Source organism: Schistocerca piceifrons, chromosome 4 (assembly GCF_021461385.2).
Source record: "Schistocerca piceifrons isolate TAMUIC-IGC-003096 chromosome 4, iqSchPice1.1, whole genome shotgun sequence".
Taxonomy (NCBI): domain Eukaryota; kingdom Metazoa; phylum Arthropoda; class Insecta; order Orthoptera; family Acrididae; genus Schistocerca; species Schistocerca piceifrons.
This window is the reverse complement of record NC_060141.1, coordinates 193,420,133-193,425,970: the sequence shown is the minus strand read 5'-3', so window position 1 is coordinate 193,425,970 and position 5,838 is coordinate 193,420,133.

Here is a 5,838-nt window from a genome sequence, read left to right as displayed (position 1 = left end):
TTCCTATGAACCAGTGTAGCATCCATCCAGCTTCTCTTCTCATGATCATCTATTGTAAAAAATTAAAATAAAATAAAATAAAAACTACGATCATGCATGACATTCCGGTCTCCTCTTTAAACTCAAGACTCACACACTTCCAATTGAGTATGTCCACCCGATTCGTTCCTTTCTATGAAACTGCCCGTCAACCATCCAGTTCCGTTATGCTGCAGGTGTGCCAAAGGCTCCTTCCTTTGTATCCTAACCCCACTGTTTCCTCTCTGAACACCACTTCTGCCATGCTGCCGCAGCATTACCAATTAATCGCGCCGTCTTTGCACTTACACTATGCCCAGTCCCAAGGCGACTTTAACCGTCTTCCCTCTTCCAGACGATGAAATCCACCCCGATAATTACCAATCGTATTAACTATACTCCCTACTCACCTATCTCTTCCCGTCTCTCTTTCCTCACTCCTTCTTTTCCTTATTCTAGGTCCTGATCACACATTAAATTCATATCTTTCCGTCTTCCCAGTATCCACTCCAACACCTACCGTCATTACATATGTACCACCCAATGTTTTCTGTTTTATACCTACACATTTCAACCTACTTAGTACGTAGTGTTTCCTCTCTCCAAAAACATTTGTCCCTCAATGTAGATCTTTAACCTTTCCACTCAGAATGCAGTGCTCTTGTTTATTGGATGTCACCATCGTTTTTGAACCTGTTTTGAATATCTAATTCTTCACCTTTTCGTCTCTTTTATTTTAGTTTTCAGGTAACCAAACAACATTAACAGCGTGAATTTTATGTAAATAGTATCAAACAAAGATCTTCTCAAAGATTTTAAAAAGGTTTACAAATTTGCACCTATTATTCTTGTCTGTATAGTTGAAGATTTTAGCTGAATAGCTGTATGTTGTACCACTGGCAGCCCACCAGCGGACTAGGGATAGAAAAAAAAAACACTTCTATAGTATTTAGCCATGGTACTAGTAATGGTATTTAGCCATAGCTAAATTTCTTTACAGTAAGATTTTAGTAATCATGGCTCATTTTAAGATCTGTTTCATTATTGTGTTCAACTATTAACCGATTTTTAGTGTACTGACTTCATGTTGCTTCCATTTAGTAGGATCTTGAAACTGGTGTAAGAGCGAAATCGTGTAATAATATAAGGAATAAATAAAAACTGACAGGTAAAGGTGGTATTGAATCATTCACACAAGTATGACAGTACAGGGAATAATTCTGATTCGGTGGCATTGTACCGACCAATAACGTTACTATAATGTTCATATAAAGTGTTGGAAAGAATGGATAAATTCCGATTAGAGGGTTGATTCGCACACCATGTCCTATTCCGTAGTAATCAGACGGGTTTTCGCAATGGAAAAGATACTGAAGCATCTAGTTTGTGACATACGGCTCTGTTTCAGCCTATAGATTTGATCTAAGCAACGCCTACGATACCGTAGATTCTCAGTGCAAGCCACAAAACGAAAGAAACAATGCGTACCCCACAAATTTACAGAAGACGTTATCTTTTCTCTCAGAGCGGCTGCTACTACTCGTACGATAGGACCACAATAGGATCTCTTTTGACGTCTCTTCTGTTTAATATCTACATCATTGACCTACACAAGATATTGCCTGAGAATGCGAAAGTTTTACAATATGCAGACTGTATTTGTATTTACGTGGAAAGTACGTCCTTAGAAGACTGTAAGTCACAACTGACAACCAGAATGTTTGCACTCCAACAGCAAATCGCGAAAAACGGACTGGGGACATCCACACCTAAATCAAATTCTGTAATGTTTTTGAGGCAGAGAGCGAATCTGCCAGCGGTGTTAGCAACAGTCCCATATCAATTCCCGTCGAAGACTGTGGTCAAATCTCAAATCCCTGTGATTCTTCATCGACCATAAGGTAACGTGGAAGACGCAGACAAAATACGCAGCTAACAAATGCGAGGTGGCCGTCAAATAAACAGCAATGTGACATGATCTGCGCGGGGCTTCTACGTCAGATCAGCACTATAGCTTACCATACGATGACACGACCAGTTCTTGATTATAGGAGCTGTTGTTACATATCTGCAGCTGACAGTTACATCGACAGCCTCAATACATGCCAATACAAAGCGATGACACCTTGTTTGGTAGCAATGAGTTCCACCGCCACTAATGCACTCCTGGTTAAAGCACATGAACGTCCTATCTACATCTGCAGTACATCTACACCGATAATGCACGATCCACCTTACGGCGAGTCGCAGAGGGTACCGCGTATCACCACTAGTCATTTGCTTTCCTGTTCCACTCGCAAACAGAACGAGGGAAAAGGTACTGTTTACATTCCTCTGTGTGAGCTTTAATTTATTGTATCTTATCTTGGTGATCCTTACGCGCAACGTATGTTGGAGGCAACAAAATCGTTCTGCAGTCAGCTTAAAATGCCGCTTCTCTAACTTTTCTCAGTAGTGTTCCTCGAAGAGAACGTCGCCTGCCCTCCGGGGATTCCCATTTGAGTTCCGAAAATTTCCGTAACACTCGCGTGTTGTTCGAACTAAACAGCAACAAATCTAGCAGCACGCCTCTGAATTGCTTTCATGTCTAACTTTAATTCGGCCTGGTACGGATGCCAAATACTCGAGCAGTGTTCAAGAATAGGTCGCACTAGCGTCCTATATGGGTCTCCTTTACAGGTGAACTACACTTTCCTAGAGTTCTCCAACAAACCGAATTCGACCAGTCGACTTTCCTACCACATTTCTCACATGCTCGTTCCATTTCATATCGCTTTGCAACGTTACACCCAGATATCTGAACGACTTGACTGTGTCAAGGACGATACTACTAATGCTGTATCCGAATATTACGGATTTGTTTCTCCTATTCATCCATCTACGCCAGCAATATCTCTTCTCAAAAATAATCGATATGAATCCAACAACCTGAAATTGATTGCCTCAAATCTAACCAAATAGTGTTTAATTGGGAGCTTCTGGATTATTAGATCTCTTCCTCCCCTAACTCAAGCCATTTAGATACTAATATTATTTTCAAATGGTTCAAATGGCTCTGAGCACTATGGGACTTAACATCCGAGGTCATCAGTCCCCTAGACTTAGAACTACTTAAACCTAACGAACCTAAGGACATCACACACATCAACGCTCGAGGCAGGATTCGAACCTGTGACCGTATCGGTCGCGCGGTTCCGGACTGAAGCGCCTAGAACCGTTCGGTCACAGCAGCCGACAATATGATTTTAAGGAAAATCATTAGAGCACCTATGCTAAATAGTTTTAGAGTCCCACGCCCACTGAACTTCTCTGCGGTGAATGGCATTACCTTTGGGCATTAGGCTAGCATTTACACTAAAACTTCGGCGCAATTTTTAAGTCAGTATCCAGAGGCAATAAATCTCTATAATGACGGCTCCAAAACGAATAACTCTGTCAAAAGTGCGTACTGCACACCACGTTTGCAGACGTTTAGGTTATTCAAATTAGCATTAGAGGCAAGTATCATGACCGCAGAACTTGTTGCGATAGTAGAAGCACTTCTTTCTGCTCGCAGGTGACAGCGTCTCTCTGTGTCCTATTCAGAGACTCTTCATCTGCTCTAACAGTACTTAAAAATTTTTGCGTGTGGTATACAGGATTATTGAAGTGTTGGAATCGATGCTTGAATAAGGCCATTGAGCTAATTTCGTTGGGATCATTGCCAATGAAGTTGTCTGCCGCTTAGCAAAGAAGCTGCTGTGCCAGGGCATACACCTGGACTGTAATCCCAAGCGCGGATTACCAACATGTCGTACACACATGCATGGTAGGAGACTGGTAACTGGAATGGGAGGAAACAACAAGACACAAAGGCAAGAAGTTCTCAACAGCACACCCATCGTTCCCCTGTATCAAGAAACCTCACAGAAATACACTATGTGATCAAAAGTATCCGTACAGCCCCAAAAACATACGTTTTTCATATTAGGTGCATTGTGCTGCCACCTACTGCCAGGTACTCCATATCAGCGACCTCAGTAGCCATAAGACATCGTTAGAGAGCAGAATGGGGCGCTCAGCGGAACTCACGGACTTCGAATTCGCTCATGTGATTGGATGTCACTTGTCATACGTCTGTACGCGAGATTTCCACACTCTTAAACATCCCTAGGTCCACTGTTACCGACGTGATAGTGAAGTGGAAACGTGAAGGGACACGTACAACACAAAATCATATTTGGCGACCTCGTCTGCTGACTGACAGAAACCGCCGAGAGTTGAAGAGGGTCGTAATATGTAATAGGAAGACATCTATCCAGACCATCACACAGGAATTCCAAACTGCGTAAGCACCCTTGCAGGCACTATGATAGTTAGGCTGGAGGTGAGGAATCCTAGATTTCATGGTAGAGCGGCTGCTCATAACCCTCTCATCACTCCGGTAAATGCCAAACGACGTCTCGCTTGGTGTAAGGAGCGTAAACATTGGACGATTGAAAAATGGAAAAACATTGTGTAGAGTGACGAACCACGGTACACATTGTGGCGATCCGATGGCAGGGTATGGGTATGGCGAATGCTCGGTGAACGTAATCTGCCAGCAAATGGCTCAAATGGCTCTGAGCACTATGGGACTTAACATCTATGGTCATCAGTCCCCTAGAACTTACAACTACTTAAACCTAACTAACCTAAAGACAGCACACAACACCCAGTCATCACAAGGCAGAGAAAATCCCTGACCCCGCCGGGAATCGAACCCGGGAAAATCTGCCAGCATGTGTAGTGCCAACAGTAAAATTCGGAGGCGGTGATGTTATGGTGTGGTCGTGTTTTTCTTCGAGGGGGCTTGCACCCCTTGTTGTTTTGCGTGGCACTATCGCAGCACAGGCCTAGATTGATGTTTTAAGCACCTTTTTGCTTATCACTGTAGAAGAGCAATTCGGGTATGGCGATTGTATCTTTCAAATTGTTCGATCACCTGTTCATAATGCACGGCCTGTGGCGGAGTGGCTACACGACAGTAACATCCCTGTAATGACTGGTCTGCACAGAGTCCTGACCTGAATCCTATGGAACACCTTTGGTATGTTTTGGAACGCCGACTTCGTGTCAGGCCTCACCGACCGACATCGATATCTCTCCTCAGTGCAGCACTCCGTGAAGAATGGGCTGCCATTCCCCAAGAAATCTTCCAGCACTTGTTTGAAGGTATGCCTGCGAAAGTGGAAACTGTCATCAAGCCTAAGGGTAGGCCAAAACCATATTGAATTCCAGTATTACCGATGGAGGGCGCCACGAACTTGTAAGTCATTTTTTGCCAGGTGTCCGGATACTTTTCATCACATAGTGTACAATGGTCCGCAGCTCGTGGTCTCGCGGTAGTGTTCTCGCTTCCCGAGCACAGGATCCCAGGTTCGATTCCTGGTGGGGGACATGCATTTTCACCTGCCTCTAGATGATTGGGTGTTATGTCGTCTTCATCATCATCATTCATCCCCATTACGGTCGGGGGAAGGCAATGGCAAACCACCTTCACTAGGACCTTGCTTAGTACGGCGGAGCGGTTATCCAGCATCGTTCCCCTACGCTCTGTCAAGCAGTATGGGACTTCATCATCATCAGTGTACAATGCCTTTGTACCTCGCCTCTCTAGTAACCGGACTCAACTTTAACCGTAGACGTTTCCGTAAACATCTTCATAGGCTGCACATCGAAGATGCAGCTTTCTGCTTTTGGGGAGGAGAAGAGGACACAGACCACCATACGCTGGGTGTCCCGCACTACATGAAAATACTACAATCGTTTTACAAGGCGTTCTGAAGCTTGGTCATTATA